The following is a 24,893-nucleotide window of genomic DNA, read 5'->3' on the forward strand; positions in this document are numbered from 1 at the left end:
GGCACCTCCTACAAACCCAGAATCAATTCTCCCGGCGTGGTAAGGGCGGTAAGCCAATTTAGGCATATAGTGGACATCAAGTCAATTACGAGATGTCTAACTATATATTGGCTGCACCGAAACCAGTCATCTTTGGTATCAAACATGTCGGAATCCTACCCCAACAATAATTCCAGTGTTGCATGTAGGATCCCATGTACTGGGGGGCTTCCCTAGGGAGCCCATCTTTATTTCCGGTCCAGTCTAACAGCAAGCTAGTGCTGCTGCCAACCACAGACATGATTCTGCTCTACTGCTGCTGAACCGGGCTTGAACAGGGGAAGGTAAAATAGGTTTCCTGTCACAGAGAGGTGTAACCACCTCCCAGACAGAACTTAGTGTTTTAGGCTGGAGGCGCTTGCCAGCGCTACCAGACTACTTTGAAGGACATATTTGGTGCCCTCCTGGCATACTCCAGTTCGAACCAGTTAAGGGAGCTGTTGGTTCCCGCTCTGACGTGAAGCTGGACCGAGTAAAAGTGAGTATCCTCCCCTCGGTCCAGCCCCTCTTCTGTGAGGGATCCTTAACACCTTAGCAGCTATGGAACGTCCAGCTCCAGTGCTGAACGTTCCATTGCGCAGGTGCAGTTGGAACGTCCAACGGCCGACAGGAGCACTCCCGAGGTAGTGGTGCCGTCGGCCGTTGGAATAGGCGCAGCACTTAAGGTGTTAAATTGTCCCCAACCCTTTTCTTTGGGTACTTAAGGGCTTACCTGTGGGTGGCTCTTTAGATTTATCGTGGGACAAGATTCAGATCTTAAACCACTTCTACTTCAACCGTTTGGACACTTTGGACTTTGTTGGATTTCCTTTTGGGAACTGAGGTTGCAACTGGAAGACTCCTGCTGCTCCTGGTCTCATCGTCCTGCCAGTTTTCTACGTTTTTCTGTGCCTGTGCTCCATCCAGGTTCTTCTCCAGACCTGTGGGCATCAAAGATGACTGAAGGAATCTCCCTTGGAGGGAAGGAGTCACTCCCCGGCATCTGCAGGCACCACAACAAAGCTGACAAGTCTGCTGCTCCTGAGCTCCCACGGACTCCAAAAGGTTCAGCAACACAAATGGTGGTTCTGCAATTCCCTCGACGCCTGCCCTGTCTCCAGAGCATGCTTGAAGTCAGCAACCGCCTTCTGAACCACTGGAGCAGTACCCCTGTGCACCTCGTCGACTTTCCATTGCCAAGGCTTGTTGACTCTCTTCTCCATTTATTTATTTATTTAGAGAATTTGTAAAGCGCGAACTGACACCTTGCAGGCTTCCTGGCGCTGGAAAATACTCTGTTGACGGTAGACCGGGAGAGCAGTTGGGCTGACAATTTATTTGGGGAAGAGCCAAGTTTTAATGCGTCTCCTAAAAGGGAGAAGCTGTGGAGTCTGACGTATGTCAGTGGGTAGGGTGTTCCAAAGCTTGGCCGCGGCTACGCTGAACGATCGGCCCCCTGTTCTAGTTCTGTTAAATCTGGGTACCTTTACCAGGCAAGCAGAAGAAGAACGTAAGTTTCTCGCAGGTATGTACCATTGGAACAGGGCTTGCAGAGGTTTGGGTCCAAGTCCATGCAGAGCCTTGAAGACAATGCAGAGGGACTTGAATGCCACTCTTTGTTTCAGGGGCAGCCAGTGGAGCTCTGCCAGAGCAGCTGTGGCTGAGGCCCTCCTCGTCCAGCCGAGAGCCAGCTTGGCAGCGGCAGATTGGATTCGCTGAAGTCGGTCCAGCATCGTAACTGGAGACTCCAGGAGCAGGGCGTTACAATAATCAAGGCGACTGAGTATCGTGCACCTGACTATCGACGCCCTGGCTTGTGCCGGGAGAAGAGGCAAGATTTTCCGCAGTGATCGGAGCAGGGCAGTGCAGATCCCCACAGTTTTTGTCACCTGGGTTTCCATGCTTAGGTTGTTGTTCAACATGGCTCCCAGGTTGCGCACGGAAGGCACTGGTAGAGGTTTGACACTGAACTCCGGGGGCCAGAATTCATGTGGGAACTGACGGGGTATCTTAGTGCCGGAGCAGAACAGGACCTCCGTTTTCGCGGCGTTGAACTGGAGGGAGTTACTATGTAGCCATCTGGCCGTCTCTCTTAAGCAGTCGTGGAATGTTGAGAACGGAATGGCATCTTCGCCTTCCCACGAGAGAATGAGCTGTGTATCATCCGCGTAATTAATTGTTTTGACCCCAAATGATTGGATCAATTTAATTAGCGGTATAAGGTACACATTGAAGAGGATAGGGCTGATGGAGGAGCCCTGGGGGACTCCCTGGGGAACTGCTGCAAAGGCGGACCGAAAAGGGGGGAGAGAGACAGCCTGTCTTCTGTCCCGAAGATAGGAGTGAAGCCAAAGCAATGCAGTGCCTTCCACTCCCACTTCCATAAGTCTCTGCGTCAGCCTGGCGTGGTTGACCGTGTCGAATGCGGCAGACAGGTCCAGCAGTATCAGAGCCACTGGCTGGTTCCTGTCCGCTCGCATTCGAAGGTCTTCCATGGCAGTCAAAACTGCTGTTTCTGTGCCGTGAGCGGGACGAAAACCAAACTGGTAGTCGTCAAGGAGGTTGTTTTGTTCCAGGTGGGTAGACAGACATGAACTGACCCAACGCTCAGCGACCTTTGCTGGAAATGGCAGCAGGGAAATGGGTCGGTAATTGGAAAGGCAGTCTGGGTTCAGGGAGGGTTTCTTTAAAAGGGGAGTGACTAGTGCCTGTTTCCAAGGGGTGGGAACAAGGCCACTCTGCAGGGACTGATTGCAGATTAGGCGCATGGTGTCAAAAAGTTCCATACCGAAGTTTTTCCATATTTTTGGAGGTAGGGGGTCAAGTGGGGAGCCTGAAGTGATACCAAGCACAAGTCTTTCAAACTCGACAGCCGGGATCGGAGGGAATGCCTCCATTCTTGCCGGAGGGCCAGAGCCAGGGAGCGACAGGTTCCGAGGGCTGGTGTCTGGTCTCGGCAATTCATTGGTTTCATGTGCGGGGGGTGATTCCAGGTTATGGATAATAGTGTTTATTTTATTAATAAAGAACTCTGCAAGGTCATCGCAGAGGGCTTGGGTGGGAGGTTGTGTGGTGGTAACACAATCCGGGTTGGACAGATTTTTGAGTATTTGAAAAATACTCTTTGAGCTGTTTGTGGCATTGGAAATAATGGAGCAATAATGTTTAGTCTTGTTAAGGGCAATGGCAGTTTTATACTTCCGGAGGTGTGTTTTCCAGATGGTCTTATGAGTGTCAGAGTAATCCTGCCTCCATTTTCTCTCAGCATGCCTACAAGCTAGTTTGAGAGCTCTTAAGGAGTCATCAAACCAGGGGGCCGGAGCTCGTCTCTGGGGTTTACCCTTTTTCAGTGGGACGAGGTGATCCGCGGTACTGGAAATCCTTGAACAAAGGGATAGATAGTTAGCCTCCACCGATTGAGTAGTAGAGAAAGTGTCCTCTACCTCAAACACTGGGCCATTCAGCCTAAGTTTGTCTAGGACCTTCCAGTCTCTGTAAGGAGGTATATGACCGTGGAAAACCGGTTTGCCATACCTGCTGCCTACTATGTGAAATTTGATCAGGGCATGATCAGTCCAACACATTGGTAGAATGTCACTCAGAATAGCCAGCTGTGGGGAGGAAAAAATTAAATCTAGCTGGTGCCCTGCTATGTGAGTGGGTTTGTCCACTAGCTGGGAGAGTTTCAATCCTACGCAAGACACTAGGAGATTGTTGAGGGCAGAATCTAGGCTGCCGTTGGGCCAAAGGTTAAAGTCGCCTAGGACAATCAAGTTGTTGTGGGAGGTAGCCATATTGGTGATGGTGGTGAGAAGCGACTGCTGCTGAGTAGCGTTAAACGTTCCCGGCGGACGGTAACAGATCACCGCTGTGAAGGTAGTACCAAGATGACAGTCCATTGAAAGGCCGAATATTTCGGTCCCGACCACTGGGTCCATGGCAATAGTTTTGACTGACCAAGATGCTCTGTAGATTGCGCCGACACCACCGCCCCGCCCCTTGGGTCGAGGGAGATGCAGGATCTTGAAGTCTTGTGGACAGGCCCAGTCCAGATCTATGTTGCAGTCGGAGTGGGTCCATGTTTCCGTGAGGAATAGAACATCAAGATGATGATTATCTATGAGCAGGGCGATTTCGTGGGAGTGTTTGGGCAAGGACCTTACATTCAGCAAGCCGGCTGTGATTAAGCCTTTGCGCGCGAAGTCGTGCAGAGGATAGGCGGTGTCTTGGAAGGTCAAATGCCCCTCATGGGCAAAGTCTCTACGGAGGAGTAGGGCCTCGCGCGTCAGGTGAGGTGTGTTGCTGGTGGACGGGGATATCAGGGCCGACAGTGGCTCACCAGGCGCTGCCGAGGCGCGGACGAGCGCAGACGAGCTTGCCTTAAGCGCGCCTTCGGCGCGCAAACGGCGCTCCCGCTGCGCTCGACCGCTGCGCTTGTGTGGCCAACACATTTATGGCGATGTTGGGTGCGTGGCCTCGCAGGGGGCGTGGCTCGCCTTCGAACCGCGATGGCGGGTGATTTCCGATTCCTGTCTCAGCGCTGATTGCCGCTGTCTCAGGAGTGCATAGAGGGTCTGCTGGCGCGTGAGGCAGCGCTTTAGTGCAGGTGAGTTTAAAAGTTATATACACAAAATACGAGTGAATTTTTAAAAATGGCGTCAGAGTACCGTCCTCCGGCTTTCCGCCTCAGAGGAGTTTTCAAATGAGGTTTAGTTGCGCTGCAGGCAGCGTTTATAAGAGCTCCTTGGTGGGCGTGGCCTCGCAGGGGGCGTGGCTCGCCTTCGAACCGCGATGGCGGGTGATTTCCGATTCCTGTCTCAGCGCTGATTGCCGCTGTCTCAGGAGTGCATAGAGGGTCTGCTGGCGCGTGAGGCAGCGCTTTAGTGCAGGTGAGTTTAAAAGTTATATACACAAAATACGAGTGAATTTTTAAAAATGGCGTCAGAGTACCGTCCTCCGGCTTTCCGCCTCAGAGGAGTTTTCAAAAAGAGAGCTTTGGGCTTCAAGAAGCTAAAGCATGTCCTACTACCATGATCTTCGTCCTCACCGCATACTCTGCACATTGGGCCTGCATCCTTGGTGAGATGCTCGAGGTCCTCTTGCGATTTCTGTGCCTTCGGCCGGTGGGCCCCCTTGAGGGTCTTCTTTGGCTCCAGTGGGCTCCCCTGTTTTCTCTGGGCCTGCTCTGACTCTTCTGCACCCAGTGAGTGCCTTGGACCTTGCTGGTCCCAACACTGCACCTTCTTTGCTTTCCTTGTCTGTTGCTGCTTCCCAGGCTTATTGGTGCTCCCAACAGAGACCGACTCCCTGGTTCTCCACTTCTGATTAGGGACAGTTTGGGAATGGCTCCTGGTCTTCCACATTGTCGCCTGGTCCTCAAAGCTTCAGTGACAAGGTCGTCGTCAACTCTCCTGCATCCTCATTCATCGGTGGTCATTGGTCTTCTGTGCCTCCTGGTCTGTCCCCTCTGCTTGCAGGTACTCCTCTTCAAGAATCCACCCTTGGATTCCACCGGACTCTTTCACCTTCTTTGCCAGAAGTATCTTCACTGAAGTCCTTCATTGTGGTCTATGGCGGTTGCTAACGTCACTTCACACCTATGCACTCAGCTTCCCTGGTGTAGGTATCCTGGTTCCTGGGGTATCCACATGTGGGGTTACTCTCCAACCTTCCATCTTCCACAGGGTTTCTTCAGGGTTCTCTGGGAAGGGTCCTTCTTCTTCAAAACTGCAACTGCAACATCCCCATTGACTTGCATTGAGTACGCTGCTGTGTTTTCACTCTGCACACGGCCTCTGTGGGGATCCTGGGTACTTGGAAACCTCGGCTCTTCTAAGTCTTCTGGGTCAAGCCTCGACTTCGGTTGTGATTCACATTCCACTTTATTAGTATATGGTTCAGTCTCCCCCTGGAGACCACTGTGTATGTGTGCTACCCCAGTTTCTGTTGAAAATTAAGCATCTTGTATCACCCAGGATGGAATCGACATTGTCTGCAGGGCCAGCTCCTAGAACACTTCCGCTGGTTATTTGTCCAACAGTACTCGTGGCTGAATACTCATGCCCTTCCACGCCCACTAAATCTACAGTGGGGACAAATATGTTGTCCAGTCTTGAGTAGGATTTGCATGAGAAGGAGAAGTAAGTATATTCACTAGTGTCAGGGTGGAAGCCTCTTCAGACATCTGAGTTCCAGAGATTTAGCCCAGGGACTCAGAGCCGTTTACCTTCAGGTTTCAGAACTATCACTGGAATCTACTGATACTAGCTTTAAATTATTAAAATTACCCCTAACTATAAAACGCTCCTCAGGAGCTGCTGCAATTATTTTCTGAGAACGTCTAAAGTTTTGTCCCCAAGGATGAGAGGCCATAAACGTATATTATAGTCAACGTTCTCCCTTCCAGAATACCTGTTTTCTATCTGTATGAGCCCCCCTAGTACGTCTGCTACTGCATCAATGACAAACAGTAGAAATGTTTTATGCAGTAAAATAGCCACTCCCATAGATTCTTTAATAAATCCTTTGATATACTCTTTGAAAGCCGAAGGAGCCTAGAATGTTGTAGTTGGTGCCCAGTTGGTGGGTCTCCTGCAGGAGAAGTACTGCTGGGGTTATTTTCCTACTCAGTGTAACATTACACCTCGCTTGACCCTGTAATTCAGGATGTTGATTTTCCATGTGATCAATTTCTAGGATAGAGCAATATAACTTTGAGCCATGGCAGGACATGTGGACATAGCACCTTATCCCTAGCTCGCATGAATCACATGTATTGTGTAGTACCAAGAAAATACCCTATGTCCCAACTCCTCCTACACACAACATTTCTGAATTTGAAACATCTGTAGCCCTCACAAACAACTTAAGATGAAGCAACAAATTAAATTGTTGAATAATATAAATCAACAATTGTCTAATGCTGAAGAGGGGAATGTCTGTTGCGCCTGCCACTTGTGCTTTCAATTAAATTACCTAGCCTGTATGATCGCCTTATCCCACAACCTTGATAACGGAGACCGTGCCTCCACTTCCCAGGAGGTTAGATGACAGAAATAAAATGGTCATGGTCTCTCTGGTGGTTGCGATCAATTTTGTTTGTAGGACCCCACAAGCGAGGAGTCCACCTCAGTTAGTTGTCCGTTTATGAGACCTGTGACGTTTTCTGTTGTCTCTTAGAGTTTTTATCTTTGTGGGTTAGATTGAGATCTGGATAGCCAATGCTGTGGGTTGTCTTTGGCTCACCCGCTTTTCTTTTCTCAACCCCCTTCACTCAGAATCGGGGCTATTGAAGAAGAAGGATTTCCCTTTGAACAGAACCTTCAGTCTAGCCAAGTAAAGCAGCATATATTGTACTTGCATTGCACACAATTTCTTTCTTTACCTCAAGGAATGACTTTTGTAGGAGTTATACTTTTTATTCACACTAGGTATATAATGACTTTTGATGCATCACAGCGCACCTCGAGGTGTTGTGTTTCTGCAATGGGATAGTGGATATTGTCTGCTTAGTTGAGCACTCTGACAGAGGGTAGTGTGACGCCCGTCGGAGACTTAGGGACCAGCTACCAGTATGCACTCTCTCAGATGAAACATGGTGGTGATAAATCAGATGCAGTGATCCAGGATCTGGACCAGTCGGCCAGGGAATGTCCCAGAATGACAGTGGGGCAATGGCTCCTTTCAAGGAGGTTGCCTGTGTCTCAGAACTGCTCTCAAGGTTGTCCCTCACACATAAATGTTCACGGAGAGGCGTTGTGGTGCCACTCAGTTTCAGGCTCTAAGCCTTCTGCTCTTTCGGTGGTCCAAATACCCAACTTCAGACCAACAGTCTTACATGACCCTCCAAACTCAGATCTTTTGTCATGGAGGGGAGAAGGATATTCAAGCCCTCCGACGACATCCCACTTCCTTGGGGCAACTTGTGGGCCGGAATCATTACCATATCTCGCAGGCCACCAATTCTGTACTTAACTTTTCTTTATCTGGCTATGGGCGAGCCCTGAATGTCGTCTCAATTGCTGTTGGGGGGGCCTCATCTGTCTTTTGCAGCCGTAGGTCACGGCAGCCCCTTCAGCTCAGATCAGAGGGACAGGCTCACTGTTCGTAGGGAATAATTTCCACGTTCGGACAAAGATCCCCCAGGGCCACGCTGCTCAACCACCTTAGTCTCCTGCCATCAGGCTGGGGCAAACAAAGGATACTCCACAAAATTTACCTTCACCTCCATGGAAGCGTTTGGCCAGGCCTCCTCGAAATTAGTCCTGCATCCAGCCATGAGGAAACACTCTGGGTGCGACTCACTTCATTGGCCAAACTCTGCTAAGGAACACCAGTAAGGGTCTTCACTGTGCTAACCGGGCACTCACATCAATGCAGGGGGTGTCTCGTAACACAGTTCTTGAGCCACATTTTCGGCCTAACCTCAGCGCTCCGTTGGTTATTCCCGTACCACCATAAACGCTGTGTCAGTGGCGAACTCATCTAAGCCAAGTCGACCATCTTCCGCTGACACACCCAGAGGTAGGCTCTTCATCTGCAGGTTATCGCCTAACCCCCACTAGCAGTGTGCCTGTCGCCCCAACTATCTAAATTCTAAAAGTAGAAAAGAGAAACTGTGGGGGAGGGCATTTCCATATAAGCTCCCGGTCCCCTTTTCCCCTGCCAGAGACAGGCACCCCCTATGATGAAAAGTCAATAATATCTATAATCAATAAATTAGAAATTAGGGGGAGCCATGATGCACCGCCCAACCTCCCGCGAGACCAACAGCCACGAAATCTACATCCATTAAGGCCGTAATACCAACTACAGTCTATCACTCTCAGCCCTGGCCCTTCCGAACCATTATGTGAGCCCCTCCCATTACTTCAGCAGGAGAACCAAAGTGAAAAAGGAGTCTGAATAAATGCAGTACAATACAATTCAAAGTCAGCAGGTTGCTAAGAACTTCAGCAGCACAGGAACATTCCTTCATGGACTGATAGTCCCAATGTAGTTTTCTCCAAGATCGGAAAGTCACCAAAGAGGGAAAGGATGGAACAGAAGTCCAAGGAAAATCACCCACAAGATTCTCCGGGAAGGGAACGCAAATCGATTCTCCCAAAGTCAGCAATGATGGTAGGTATGCCAATATGTTCAAAACACTGGGTTCAGGATTTTCCAGGAGACCAACCAAAGGCTGCTGCTCCTCTTGTCGCACGGGGCTCTCGTTCAGATTCAAGATGGTCGCAGCTGAAATCATAGCTTGCAGTAATACTTGAGATGTAACCGGGTCCGGTTCCACACACTCCATCACCAATATGCCCGTCATCCTTTTGTGAATCAGGGCATCCACATGGGAATGAAATGCCCCGATGGCTGCCAATATCGTCTTTAGCGACGGCTCACTCTCCGTCCGGTCCATTTCTCCACGCTCAGCAACGATCAAGTTCACTTCCCCCGGGGAGCTGGCTTCTTCGGGGGAACGACAGGAGCAGAACGGACGACGTCAGAGGGGACTGGTCAGTTTCTGCAGCAACAGTATGTATCTCGCTTTGAGAGCGAAGACCCCGACCCACTGAACACCGGCCGGGCCACACCGGGTCCACGGATCAGGGACCTCCACCCCCGACCACTGTCGTGCCACGTAACTCCTCCCTCAATGTTGGTCAGGCAAGATGAGCGCTGTCGAAATCGGGCAAAGGAAAAACCTCCACCTCGGTGGACCGGACCCTGACTGCCACTCACGGCCGATGTTGTTCAACTTCGACACGGCCAGATCAAAACTCGAGGCCCCGGCTCTCCTGCTGGATTAGGCCGCAATCTTCAACTCGACGCAGCTCCGTCACCCAAGCGAATTAAGTTTTCGGAATTGCACCATCGGAGTGAGCATCGGTTCATCTACACGGAGGTCGGGCGTAAAATCAGGATTAACGGCAGGATCTTCTGGCAGGATACGGAGGTCGGCGAAGCCGGGAGCCTAAGCGGCCATCTTGGTTGCTAGCGTAGCTCCTCCCCCCTCCACCCATGTTTTTAATTGGCTCATGTCATTGTCTTTTGTAAATGCTGCCTTTTGATTGATTATGAGGCTGTTAGTCCCTCCTTATTATGGTCATGTCATCATTTGGACCCTTCCATGGCTACTGGCCCCTTTACTGCGAGTGTTACACAGTAGTAAGTGTTATTTAGACTGTGAGCATTACTTTGTCTGTTTCTTCTCGTTCCCTTCTCCCCCTCCTCCCTCGCCTGCACACCCATTGTCCGTGCTTCTCCCTCCACCCTCCACCCTCCACCTCTTGTCCGTGATGCAATTCAGTAGGTCTTGGATAAATGCGAGTCCTATTGCATTACAAATGCTTGTTTTTTTTAACAAATTACATATCTGTGCTAACTAGACCGATGGCGCTCTGCGGTCTGTACACTCCCCTCCACCGGTGGTACACATGGCCTTGCTGTCTTCATGGCTGGATCAGAAGCACTTGGGGGTGAAGTACCATAAAATTAACATAAAGGGTTATACCTACCAATAGGCCCAATCCTATTACCAAATAATCAGTCAGTGGCAGTGAAGAAAGTTCAATCATTTATTAATCAAAAATACTCTATAGAGGAGCCTCTCCAATCCTCACCCATCAGGTGCGCGGAGAAGACTGTTGGCTCGCATTCAAACATGAGGTTATATACTTTTCAGTTCAACACATATAATCACTGTAAAAGGAAAAACACCAGTTGGCCCTCGAGCTCCAGGAAAGGACCAGATATGGCACAGATGATTAGTTCAAAGCTTAACTATTTATTACTGGGGAGGTGAGGAGTGGTGACTCCCTTTCGTCTTGGTGCCCGGGAGTGTAGGCACAGCGCCTCCAGGAATGCGCTTCTAGCACCCAAAGCCAGATGCGACCTTGAGTCTCAGGACAGTCGAGTTAACAGCCTACGTTTAGCTGCTCCCAGTAATTCAGATGAACTAGGGCTTGACAACTGCCGGAGACTAACACGTGATCACAGCCCGTGTTCGAGCATAGGTTCGAAAATCGCATCTGTATTGTTCTCGGCCTACTCTGTTAGCAATAGATACGCAAGGAGCGAATAAACGTTTTCCTACCTAGAAACGCATATAGATATATACATATATATTTTAAGTCAAAGAGGGTACGTAAGGATGCATCATGCTAACATAATATAGATCAGATACTCCTTATGCATGGGAAATCTATTTTTCATCCCTCAGAACGGCCCTTTTAGCATGATGTAGCTAACTAAAACAGCTCAATCTTCAAATATTCCCTCATAAATCATCATTAAATCATTAAATCTTTGAGCTCCTGCTGAACTAACTGAGCATTTACTGCTGCAGGAGATGGACCGGCCACGGAGGAGGTGAGTTTAGTTGCGCAATAGGAGCAACATGCAGGTCCTCAATGTTCACAAAGGAGAAGTGTGGCTCAATGATTAGAGCGGCAGACCCTGATGCAGAGGTCTAGCCTGGGACCAGGGTTCAATTCCCCGCCACGGCGGGTCTTGGGCTCAAAATTCCACAGACCTGATAATTCTCGCCTCAGTGCCTATTCCAATCATGGAGTCCCACTCTGCAACTCTTGGCAATAGCTTGCTTAATCTCCACAACGGCCCCCACAACGCTAAGGATGCCTGGCCTCCGCCTTGGGGGTGCCCAGGAGTGGACGCCTCACAGGGAAAGCCAGGATGGGTTCCACAGCGGTATTCGTACAAGCGCCTTGAGACCCTTGCTGGTGAGTAGTGCGCTATACAAGTATCAATTTACAATTTTACAATTTACAAAGGCAGCAAGTGTATATGAATTTTCCATCCCCAAGAAGACAACAGACCCCAGAACCAACCAGAGAGGGACCATGTACCAGTCTCTACATGTATTTCGGAAGCCAAACGATGTAGCTTCTGGATAGCCAAATGAACGGAGGGGGCGGACTCAGGAATATAAACACAGAAGGAACTGCCGATCACACGACATGCTCCTCCTCGATCTGCCAAGTTAACATCTAAAACTATACGATTTTGAAGCAAAACGAGCCTGGTCGCTTGCAGCTCTACAGTTATATTAGTCAAAATTCCTGCTGTAGTGTTAATTACCCCTTCAACTACTCTGGACAAACGCCATACTTCTTTGCTGGTTATTATAGGCCCCCAAATGGGAAACACTCCTTTTACAATGTCGGTAAAGTGTTGCAGTGGAGTTTCTGGCTGATCTATATCGGTAGTATTTATCTCTTTCATTCCTCTTTATAAGCACACTTCGGTTATCTAAGCGGTGATCCTTGTGATAATTAGAAGGGGCAATATAGACTGGAGGGTACAGGAAGGACAGGTACCAACGTCCAGCCCAACCTCGTGGAAGCCAAGTATAGGCATTTTCTCCACAAACAAAATATAAATTTGGAGGGGTTAACAATGGAGGGCTGCTAAAAGTACGCAACTGATAAGTGCAATTACATTGGCTTTCTCCTACTGATATGTACCCTACTCCCTGAACCCAGAACGCAGGGGTACTATTTAGTATAGGTACTGGTATAGCCCTATCTTCAGTAACATTATGGTCTTGAAAATGTTGAAAATACTGAGTGAAATTAAACTCAACAAAATCCAAAATCTCATTTTTCAACCAAGTGGTATTTTCATGCGTTGTATACATATTCATACATGCATTCGGATCTAAGGTTCCCTCTCCATTATTTCCTTCTTGGTCGAATCCTTGATGAACCTGCAGGGGTGGGGAATTCCTATCTCCCGACGCCCGAGACATCTAGATTTCTTAGGAGGGCAAGAGGTTTTAATTTGTATTTTGTCCAAAGGACAAGTAGACAGTTTTATGGTAATCCGATACACAGCTGTTCAACCCTGTAGGTCACAGCCAGTTAATAAGATGCTCTGAGCAGTTTATTGGCAGTGAAAGGGTGAATGCAAAAGCTGGGGCCTGCACTTTAATTTCCCCAGAACAGAACAACAAAATAATAAAGCAGAGCTCGAAGTTGGAAATAGCTCGTGCTGGTGTAGCTTCCAGGCCCCATGTAAGAGGCTGCCTTATCTGCCTCTTGGCCCCTTGCTCTGACTTGAACTGTATGACCCCTGCCTTGTGTTCTCTGCTCCACTCCTGGGCCTCATCTTTAACTCGCTTTGCTTTCCCTTCTCATGCACCCCCTCCTTTGCACTTTGCCTTTCCTGTACACCTTATGTTACACCCGGTGCCTGAACCTGCTCTCCCCACCCCACCCCCCTTAGCGGCCCTCTCTGACATCTCTGACCCGCTCCCCTTGGCCTCTCATATCTTACACATCAAGGGCTTACATTAAAGCTCATTAGTTTCCCCATGGGCTTTCATGCAGGCCTAAGGCCCCCCCCCAATTCTGTCCTTGCACTAGGCCTCTCATGTCACTTTGTGCCTGCACCAGGGGCATTGTGAACACACTGCTGTAAAAACTACAGCAGCTGTGAACTTTTTGATGGGCCTCTTCAGTCTGCTGGTCCGCAGACAAAGGCCCATAATGGACTTGAAAGGGTGGGTGGGTGAGTGAGCGAAAGGGTGGATGAATAGATGCATGTATGAATGAGTGAAAGGGTGGATATACAGATGCATGGATGAATATGTGCAAGAGTGGATGATAGATGCATAAATTAATGAGTGAAAGGGTGAATGGATAGATGCATGTATGAATAACTGAAAGGGTGGATGTATAAATGCATGGATGAATACGTGCAAAAGTGGATAATAGATGTATACATTAATGAGTGAATGGATAGATGCATGGATGAATGAGTGAAAGGGTGGATATACAGATGCATGGATGAATACGTGCAAGAGTGGATGATAGATGCATACATTAATGAGTGAATGGGTGAATGGATAGATGCATGGATGAATGAGTGAAAGGCTGGATGGATGGATGAATGAGTGGAGCGTAAGGGTGGATTTTTAAATACATAAATGGATGAATGAGTGACAGGGTGGATGGATAGGTGCATGGATGAATGAGTGGATGGATAGGTGCATGTATGAATACGTGAAAGGGTAGATGTATAGATGCATGGATGAATACGTGCAAGAGTGGATGATTGATGCATACATTAATGAGTGAAAGGGTGAATCAATGGATGCATGGATGAATGATTGAAAGGCTGGATGGATAGATGGATGAATGAGTGGAGTGAAATGGTGAATGGAAAGATGGATGAATGAGTGGATTGATGTAAGGATGGATGTGTGTGAATGGGAGGAAAAGAGCAAGGGTGAATGAAGGGATGCGCGAGTGAATGGATAGGTTGAAACTGGATTGATGAGTGAAAGGATGGACGACTTACTGAAAGGGTGGATTAATGGGTGAGATAGTAGATGAATAGATAGCTGACTGGGTTGAGGGATGGATGGATGGGTGGGTGGCTGGGTGGAAGGGTTGACGGATGGGTTGGTGGGTGGAGAGTTGAGTGTAAAGGTGGATGGAGGGATTAGTGAAAGGGTGGATGGATATATGAGCGAAACGGAAGATGGATGGGTGAAAGGGTGGATGGATGAGCGAAAGCATAAATGGATGAAGTGAAAGGGTAGGTGGATAGATGAGTGAAAAGGAGGATGGATGGGGTGGATGGATGGAGGGAGGGATGAGTGAAAGGATGGATGAATAGGAGTGAACAGGAGGATGTGTGGGGTGAAAGGATGGATGGATGAGTGAAAGGAAGGCGGGATGGATCAGTTGGATCGATAGGTTTGGAGATGGCAGGATAGGCTTTAGCAGCTACAGTAGAGGTGGTGGAGCTCTGATGGGCCTCTTCTGTCTGCAGCTCGGCAGACAAAGACTTGTAATTAATTTGAAAGGATGAATGGATGTGTGGGTGAAAGGATGAGTGAGTAGAAGTGTGGCTGGCTAGATGGATGGATGGATGGATGGATGGATGGATGCATGAATGAGTGACCGGGATGGTGGATGGACAAAGGATGTTATAATGAAGGAAAGGGTGAATGAGTGGATGGGTTACAGGGTGTAAGGATTAGAGAGCGAAAGGATGGGTGAATGTAAAGGATAAATGGATGGATTGATGGATGGGTCGAAGGGTGGGTGGAAGGATGAGTGAAAGGGAGGGTGGATATATGAAGTGAATGGAAGGGTATATAGATGGAGTGAAAGGGAGGGTGTATGGATGAGCGAAAGGATGGATGGATGGTTGAAATGGATAGGTTTGGAGATGAATGGCTAGGTTTGGATATGGATGAGTGGATCGAGAGACAGATGAACAGATTGATGAACAGATTAGTGAAAGGTAATGGATTAAAGAATGAATGGGTGCCAATGTAAAGGTGAAATGCTAGATATCAGTGGGTGAAAGGATGAATGGATAGATGCTTAGATGGAAGAGGCAAGAGAGCTATTGTGGAGAGGATTCCAATTACTTTTTTTCGCTTGCTTGGTGTCATAAGAACTTTGAATCAACGTGGGGGGTATTTAAATGTTCTGATTACTCACTTGGCCTACATTGTGCTCCTTTATCTACCTTGGGATTATCAGGTAGGCGTGGTGCTGTTTGCCAGTGAGTTCTTACTAGACAGCTAGTATTTGGTCTCATAAAGGCCATATTGCCATAGAAATTCCCGGCACTGAACAAAACTACTTTGTAAAAGAGCAGAATGCTGTCACACACAATGAAGCCAGCTCACAGATAGGAAGAGATAGCATTTCAATCAAAACAAAAGGTCTTGGCTAACTCAAATTTCATTAGGGGCTCAAAGGTTAAAGTCACGAAAGTGCACCCATGATATATGTCCTTGTATTAAAGGAGATTTACGTTTTTCATGAATCCACATGAATTCCTTAAGTAGGCCAGAAAACCGTAGTCCTAGAAAATATTTGTGAATTGCATCTTAGCATGAGCAAATATGAATATGCCCCAGCGGAAATCTGTTGAGTGTTTACAAGTTCACTTTTTCTCCAACCACATTTTTCCCAGCCCTGGAAGAAACTTTACTTCTGCCGTTGTCAGGGGTAAATTTCCGACCTTTCTCAGTATGGGAAAAAATTAGAGAAGAGCTGGTGAAAACCTCCAAAATTCAAATCCTTCTATAGTATTAGCCTGACATAACCAGAGAGGCTATTATCAGAGCTCTTATACAAAGAGATTGCAGCCATTATTTGACGGTGCACTACATGGCACCAAAGGGACAAGTGGATTTTGTTACAGGACAAGTAGATTTATGAAGGTACTTGTCCCATGGACAAGTACATATTTCAATAAATTCCACACCCCTGTGAACCTCAATATATGCTAAAATCATTTCATAATTCTTTTCCGAAAACCTTTTGAGTTTCTACAGTATAATGCATGTACATCATTGAAAGTAATTAGTGGCTACAAGAAGCCTGGAAGACCAGCGGGTCTCACAACATCTTCAAACAGTTAGTCAACAAATCAGTAAGATCTATCTCGTTAGTAAAGGATAAAGCAAGCCTAGCTAACCGGGCCCATGGCTGGATAGTCATTCAAAGCTATACAAGCAGTCTCTGCCAAAGCTATTTAGGAGTCGTGTTCACTAGGCGCACAAAGGAGAAGTTCTTAAGCTTACGGCTGGGCCTACTTCCAGCACAAAATCATCTCTCCCATGGAAAAGGCCCCAAGCAACAATCAATTGCCGAATATGTGGGAATGCAAAAGAAGAAATCCTGCACCTAATATGCACCTGCAAAGGTCTGGACACAGAGCTCAGATCGCTCCTAAAACTCCCCCTCAATCGGCTAGGCATAAGAACATGCCGGCAAGTGGTCAAGGCTTGCTTTGATGTAATACACATTCTATTAGCAAGCCATGTTGTCAAATTCTTGGAGAAAGCAGAAAAGAAACAAGAACGACAGAGGGCAGACACTGGATGATGCTAACCTAAGAAGCAAAATCAAAGGGGCAACAAACAGCGAATCAACCATCTAATATGGACAAGGAACGGACTCCTGAATGCAAATTAGCACACAATAAAACAGTGGGGGATCGCCACCAACTAATAGACTCCGGTGAATATCAAGTTTCTTTTATGTTCCAAGCACACACTCTAGTGCGGTCTAATCCCAGGTGCAAGTCTTTCGACTCATCCAGCTCAGGCAAAATAAGTAACTTACTCTATTTTAATCCATGCTCAGTGCGAAAGAAGCATAAATGTATGTAGTAATTACTATTTTCTATATGAAGTTATAGTCATTTTATATCTTTTATAATAATTGTATTTAATTAATGTATTTTATGCCAATATTTGCAATGGTTTTAATTAACTGAGCAATAAAGATTTACTTTACTTTGCCTTTCCTTATGTGGGACTATAGTATGAAACACATGTTCCGGAGGTGGGGCAGTTGTTCCTAAATTAATATGCATAGGGTGGCGAAATTCTAAATAGACGAACACTCCCATCAATGTGATTGGTAATATTGCTATATTAACTATAAATGCAATTTTAACTTGTTGGGTCCAACTAGAAAAGGCAGGCATATATGCAGGGAAATAAAGGACGTCCCTCTTGAGGAACGAAACGAGCAAAGGGATACATACTAATTAAAAGTCCAAAATTAAACTGGTGCGAAGCAGTCCAACCTGCCAAGGGTTGCTTCTTTCCTGTGTCCGTTTAGAGCCTCACAGGCAGGCTCCTATCGTTCATCACAAATAATATCAAAGCAAGCTGCTCACGTTGGAGTTATGTTCTCACACAACCCTTGAAGATAACACAACCTGGGCCTCTTTAAACAAGAAATTCAGTCTTTCTTTCTGAACAGAGCAAACAAATGTTCAAGGCTCTCAGCTTGTTCAGTCCAATGTCTCGCTCAGTACCCCAGAAGCGCATCTAACAGACATTCGTGGAACAGGTCTGTACCCTATCACTCAAGTCTTTCACTACCTCCTACCATTTTCACCTGGGGTACTGCGTTGTTTTTCTGGACCGCAGGTTGTATCGAGCATGGCCAGGCACTTCTTGATCAGAGAATAAAACAGAGGATGATGAATCCGGTAAAACAGGGGTACTGCGAGCCACTCGTCTGACTGTAGGGGCAACAGAATCTGGGGCAATCACTTGTGCTGATGACAGAGCCCCTTCTGAGCCTGGAACCCCTTCTCCTCGCCCTTCTCCAATTACCTGGGCGTCACAAAAAGGGACAAAACGAGGAACTTGCTCCCTTTCCTGGGTCAGAAACCCCTTCCTGGATTTGCTGATCATATGGAAGAAGGAGGGGTAGTTTTTTTTAGATGTGACACATGGATCCAGTGTCACTTGCCGTTCACCTTTACCGCCGTCCGCGTGGCCAACAAGACTTGAAATAGTTCAGACCAACGGGGATCCAAGCTGGATTTTCGCTGATAATTACGGACCAGAACCTACTGTCCTGGCTCCAAGCGATGTCCGGGACCCTTTGGCAGGGGCTGCAAAACTGCTGAGACCTGTTGATGAATGGAACGGAGATTTTTAGTCAAAGCATACAAATAGTCTGTCAACATAGGACACTCTATATCACGAAATGTTCTGGGTCTCGGGACTGCCCAAACATTAGCAGGGCACCCAAAAATGACCTCATACAGAGATAAGCCAGAACGGGAATGTGGGGTAACCCGTATTGACATTAATGCCAGTGGTAGAGCATCTGGCCACTTCAATCCAGTACTTTCTTGAATTTTTGCCAATTTGAGCTTCAGTATCCCATTATACTTCTCGACCAACCCAGCGGACTGGGGGTGTCGAGCCGCATGGAATTTCTGTTTAATCTGTAGTCCATTACAAATGTGACTGATGAGTTCTACAATAAAGTGTCCCCACGTTATCACTCCAGATCACCCGAGGCAATCCATAGCGTGGGAAGTATTCCTTTACCCACACCTTTGCCGTGGCCAAAGCAGTATTTTCTTTGGTCGGGTAGGCTTCCACCCATTTACTTAAAGCGCACACTACGATCAGGACATATTTCAAATTATTTACTCACTCCAGCTGGATATAATCCATTTGGAGCACCTCAAAAGGCAAAGATGGTGGTGCAAAGTTTCCACTCAGAAAAGGCTCCCTGCCCCCAGGATTATGTCGTAAGCACACCATGCACTATTGCACCAAATGAGCAGCAGTCCTTGGTATATTGGGATTGTACCTTACAGGATCTAATAATGCACAAATACCCTTTGCCCCAATATGAGCTGAACCATGTGCCTTTGTCACCACCACATTCACTAATGCATTAGGCAACGACCATCGCTGTTTTTCTGCCAAATCAATCCAACAATCTTCTGCATCTAATTTACCCACTTTCTCTTTCCAATGAGCCAGCTCAATAGGGGTAGCTTCTTTCTGTATTTCTCGGACACTCTCCATGGTGTTATTAGACATCTCTGTTTCAGCCACCCACCTAGCAGAGCTAGTCACAAACATTGAGGTCACTTTGGATTTCGCAGTTTCCTTATCTACTTGATCTGAATCAAGCGTTCGATTTGAGTAGAGATTTTGGATTACGGGCAGCGCACTCTCGCTCCTTTTCCCACCACGAGCCGATGGCGTCTACCTGCGGGCAGCCGCGGCTGCACTGGTTGCTTCTTGTGTTGCCGGGTCGTTGCTGAGTTTTTCTTCGAGGTGTTCACGGGACACCCTGCGATGCGGGGGCTCTTGCAGTGCTGATAGATTCGGCGACTCCGACGAGAGGTGGACCTGTAGGTGGCTGCAGCTGCACTGGCGGCTTTCTGTGTTGCCGGGCCGTTGTGGAAACTTCTCTTCGAGGCATTCACGGGACATTTACAGCAGGCCCCGTGATGCGGAGATTTCTTGCAGGAGGTGCTAGATTCGGCGGTCCCAACGAATGGCGGTCTCAACGGGAGTTGGCTTCAGCTGTTAATCCTGAAGACAGTGTTTCTCCTTACAATGACGGCAGCATGCTTTGTACGCCCCAAGGGACTCGGGCTCCTTCATTAACACTGCAGCACGTTTTGGATCAGACATTTGTTCATTTTCTGCAGACGCCGATTTTCGAGATTTCCAGCCCTTTTGTTCATAATAAATAAAAAGCTGTTTTCTGGTGACTGCGGTGCAGAGTGGACTACATCTCCCATCTCCCCTTGCTGTTTTGCTTTATTCCTGCCCCCCAGTGGCAAAGTGGGGGGACATACCTGCATCAGTCCGGAGCCCTGCTCGTTGTTGGGGGAAATTTGGGAGGCTGTTTGTGTAGCCCGAACCACTGTCTGGCCGCCACTGTTGGCTGGGGTCTTCTCCTGCCGCAGAAGCGTTATAACACCGGAGCTCGGCCGCATTGCAAGGGGAGACCGGCCCGGGGGAACTACAATACCCAGCGTCCTTTGCGGCAGGAAGCCGCTCTGACCCGCGCCAGGAGGCGCTTAAATTCAAGGCTACCCCCGCATCGCGGGATCGCGCGCGAGAAGCCCTAGACAAGGGCGGGGCCATCAAAGGCCAGAAGAGGCCGGGACGGGGCACCCCCTTTGATCTGAACTAAGAAAGGAAGAAAAACAAAGACAAAAGGTACAGATACCCATTGACATTCCCCAGTTTCTTACAGGTCCTTCCAAAGCGTCACCATAGTGTGACAGTTGAACTATTTCCTGGTGGTTGATGATTGATCCAGTTTTAATTCATATAAGCCATTACGCTATGACCCGCAAGGGGGATACCAGAAATAATCCCTCCCAGAGTGACTTGCTTAAGGGAACGATGGACTACTACATAAAGATGGCAACTCTCCCCATTTCCAGTGAACTAGAGAGAATTGAACGATCCTCAGTCATGGATAGTTCTTCCAGTATGTGTTCTCTCTCACAGACTGCCGATGCAGCTCCAGATATATCACTGCTGGAGGAACTAAATAAAATATGTAAATCCACGTACGCTCCTGTGGAATCAGGAATTGTGCTAACTAGTGCTCCTACTTGCACTATAGCAACCATTAGTCCTCCGTCCTGTAGACAATTCCAACTAACTGAAAGCTTCCAGGGTACTCCTCTTTTAGCACAACCAAATGTAAACTTCAAATCTACAGTGTCCCCACAGGTCTTTTCTGCTAAAAGGAAGAGAGATGGGGTTAAACAAATGGGGAGCCAGGCAAAGCAACAAAAACTAAACCCAAATCCCCCACTGCCCAACACTCCCAGCACTGCCACCCCTAAAGCACCTATTCAGGCTTCTTTATTGGCCTCGATCGAAAACATGATGAAATAAATAATATCTCCATTGATTGAAAAAATGATCAGCTTAGGGGATAGGCTCACGGGTGTCGAGGAAGGCCAACTCGCTACTCATAAAAACTCTGGCAGGACCCTCTCAACCACAGCGCCCAGGCTCCACAGAAATGCCTAAAACCACCACACAAAGTAAGACCACCCATAAGCAATTAGTAACCTCACAAATGACAACTTTAAACTTCTCGAAAGCAGCCACAACAGTACGGAGTTCTTACCCTAGAGTAGGGCCGAACAAAGTATCTATATTACATAAGGGGACAGCGGCTAACCATGACAATATGTCATATAAAACCAATCACCTACACTTGCCACCGGAGGCCGCTCCTTTTGTGTGCGTCCTCTCGGGAGTACCAGAACTCACAAAGGGGAAAAACGAAAGACACCAGGACCTAAGAAACAAGGTTGTGTTCTGGCTAACTAAAAATAGACCTCTGCCACCCAACATCGATGGTACTATACTAAGTGTTAGAAGGGTGGGCTGGCTAGGACCTCTTCCAAAAGACATCGCAGGCGATTTGGTACTCGTAAAATTCCGGAATAAATACGTCGTCCCACATCTCCAATCACGGCAGCCACAAATAGGAGATGGTCCTATATCCATCTGGAGCCTAAGTGAATTCTACCCCAGAACATTATATGTCCCGTCCCCATGTCAAAAAGCACATAGCAATTACCTGATGGGAAGAAGTGGTCTTGCATCGAGTGATTACATCATCCCCACTTCTAATCAATTTGACCCACTCTCTGGTTTAATTTTGATGGATTAAATTGTATGGAGATAGATATTATCCATATGGAAATTTTAAAATGCAATGAATTATAGATTCTTTCTGTAGTAACAATTCTTTAACCACCTTGTTTTTTCACAGTCTGTGACTATGGAATTACGTTTTTTACTGAAATATTTGGATATTTTATTTTTCATGTGAATGTAATATTGTGTGTTATGCTTTTATGGTTATATTTCTAACCGAATAAAGTACTTTCAATTGTATTGATACTTGATCAGCAAAGGCATTACCTTCACCCACTGCATCAACCACTGCCTTGTGTGCACTGCATTTAACTTCGGGAGAAAATTACAAAAAACAATTTGATGGACAGAATGTAGATCAATGTCTTACATTCACCCCAGTACAAGGATCTGGGCCTAAATCCATCGTTTTTTGCACTCCACACCACCCTGGGTCAGATAATGGCTTTATGCAAATCAGCTCTGACCCTGTGCCCCATGGGAACAGTCCAGTCTGAACTACAACAGCCATATCTTTCCCAGACCGGAATCAAGCATCCGAGGACCGGACCAGTTTCGAGGTAACACCTCTCATCAGCCCGGCTAGCTTGACTCCAGTGGTGTGGAGGCTCTGGGACCCACGTTTGAGCTACCCCAGTACACTCAGGGAGAAAATTACAAAAAATAATTTGATGGACAGAATGTAGATCAATGTCTTACATTCACCCCAGTACAAGGATCTGGGCCTAAATCCATAGTTTTTTGCACTCCACACCACCCTGGGTCAGATAATGGCTTAATGCAAATCAGCTCTGACCCTGTGCCCCATGGGAACAGTCCAGTCTGAACTACAACAGCCATATCTTTCCCAGACCGGAATCAAGCATCCGAGGACCGGACCGGTTTCGAGGTAACACCTCTCATCAGCCCGGCTAGCTTGACTCCAGTGGTGTGGAGGCTCTGGGACCCACGTCTGAGCTACCCCAGTACACTCAGGGAGAAAATTAAAAAAAACAATTTGATGGACAGAATGTAGATCAATGTCTTACATTCACCCCAGTACAAGGATCTGGGCCTAAATCCATCGTTTTTTGCACTCCACACCACCAGATCTTTGGACTGGGGTGAATGTGTGACATTGATCCACATTCGGTCCATCACCTGTTTTGTCTGCATTTAACTTCAGCCACCATCTCTGGTAATGTCAATGCTGTCAGCAATTGCAAAATCAAGGGGCCATGCTGTATTCGCTGACCATGGGAAGTGAGAAAACCTCTTTCGGCCCAAAGTCGGCCAAAACTATGAGCCACGCCAAAGGCATACTGGTTATCGGTGTAAATATTTACTCTCAATCCTTCACTTAGCTCACAGGCCCGAAGCAATGTCACTAACTCAGCTGCCTGTGCTGATTGATAAGGTACTCGAGAACCCTCAACTACAGTGTGAAGAGTAGTTATCGCATATGCAGCAGTTGTCGTGCCATTTGGTAATTTGAAACAAGAGCCATCGACATACAACACACCTTGAGGGTCAGATAGAGGATTGTCTGTCAGGTCTACTCGTCCCTTCGTCTCTTCCTCCGTCCGAAATATCCAATCATGACCATCATTGTTCCTTTCGTTCGAAGGGAGGGGTAGTAACGTGGCCGGGTTCAGAGTGGCACATTCTTTATTCGTAATGTGGGGAGCAAACAAAGTCAATTCGTAACCTGTAAGACTCGCACTCGAAAGGTGCTGGGTCTTCGTTTTGTTCAATAATGTATCCCCAGCGTGCGGTGCCATCACTGTGAGATCAGTGTTCAGAACGAGCCCTTCCGACTGTGGAATAGCCACAGCGACCGCAACAGTAGCCCTTAAACAGCTAGGGAGTGCTCTGGTGACGTTATACAATATCGCCGAGAAATAGGCACAAGGTCTCTGCTTACCACCAAATCCTTGTGTTAACACAGAAAGCGAGCAACCGTCCACCTAGTGTACATAAAGCACAAAAGGTTTTTGGTAGTCAGGGGTACCAGGAACAGGTGCAGAGCAAAGCGCAGATTTCAGAGAGCCAAAAGCATTTTGGAAATCATCAGACCAGGGTAAAGGTTCATGCATATCTATAGTGGTTAAATACAGGAGAGGTTTAGTGAGAAGAGAAAAATTAGGGATCCATTGGCGACAGTAAGAAGTTATGCAGAGAAATGCACGGACATCACTCTGAGTACGAGGTACAGACATATTAAAAATGGTAGTCACACGCTCAGGGGTTAGTCTCCTCCCCTCTTTCGACAGTACATGACCTAGGTAGGTAATGAGAAGCCAAAAGTATGACAGATATCAGAATGTATCGGAATGCTAAAGAAAGCATTCTTTAAATCGATCACAGAGAAATATTTTTCAGTAGGAGGAATCGTAGTAAGAATAGTAGTGATGTCAGAAACCACAGGGTATTGGGGCACCACTATTTTATTAATTTCACGCAAATCAATCACAAAACGATAAGTATCAACATAGTCAGGATCACATCCAACATGGACCTTTTTTAAGATCTGTAAAATGTGGCTTTTGCATATATTAGCAGCCGTCTCCTCCACCACACCCTTTTTGATCAAAATCTTGTATGATGGAGATCAAAGCTTTCTCGCCTGCCGGAGAACTTTTGTACTGAGGTATACGTGGAAGCCGAGCATTTTGTTTCAAAGTAATAGAAACAGGTGGAATCCTTAAAAATCCTACATCTGTGTCTCCAGTGGCCCACAGCGTCGCTGGGATAGCAGTAATCTCAGGACGGAGGGGTTCATTTTTGGTGAAACACTGCAAAGTATGCTTGCCAAGAGGATTGATAGTCAAATAACCGCCATCAAGTGAACAATGAATTTTTGCATGTAATTTCTTCAACAAATCTAAGCCCAATAAATTTTCACTACAATGGGAAGTCAAAAGAAACGGGGAGTCTACCGTTA

The 24,893-nt window shown here is 47.2% G+C and overlaps 1 protein-coding gene across 1 annotated transcript in view; it reads left to right on the top strand.

Moving 5' to 3' along the window:
• CLOCK (clock circadian regulator) overlaps positions 1-24,893 on the top strand; it is a 1,177,342-nt gene that overhangs the window by 672,826 nt on the left and 479,623 nt on the right. The gene's annotated exons all lie outside the window — the stretch shown is intronic.

Source organism: Lissotriton vulgaris, chromosome 3_1 (assembly GCF_964263255.1).
Source record: "Lissotriton vulgaris chromosome 3_1, aLisVul1.2, whole genome shotgun sequence".
Lineage (NCBI taxonomy): Eukaryota > Metazoa > Chordata > Amphibia > Caudata > Salamandridae > Lissotriton > Lissotriton vulgaris.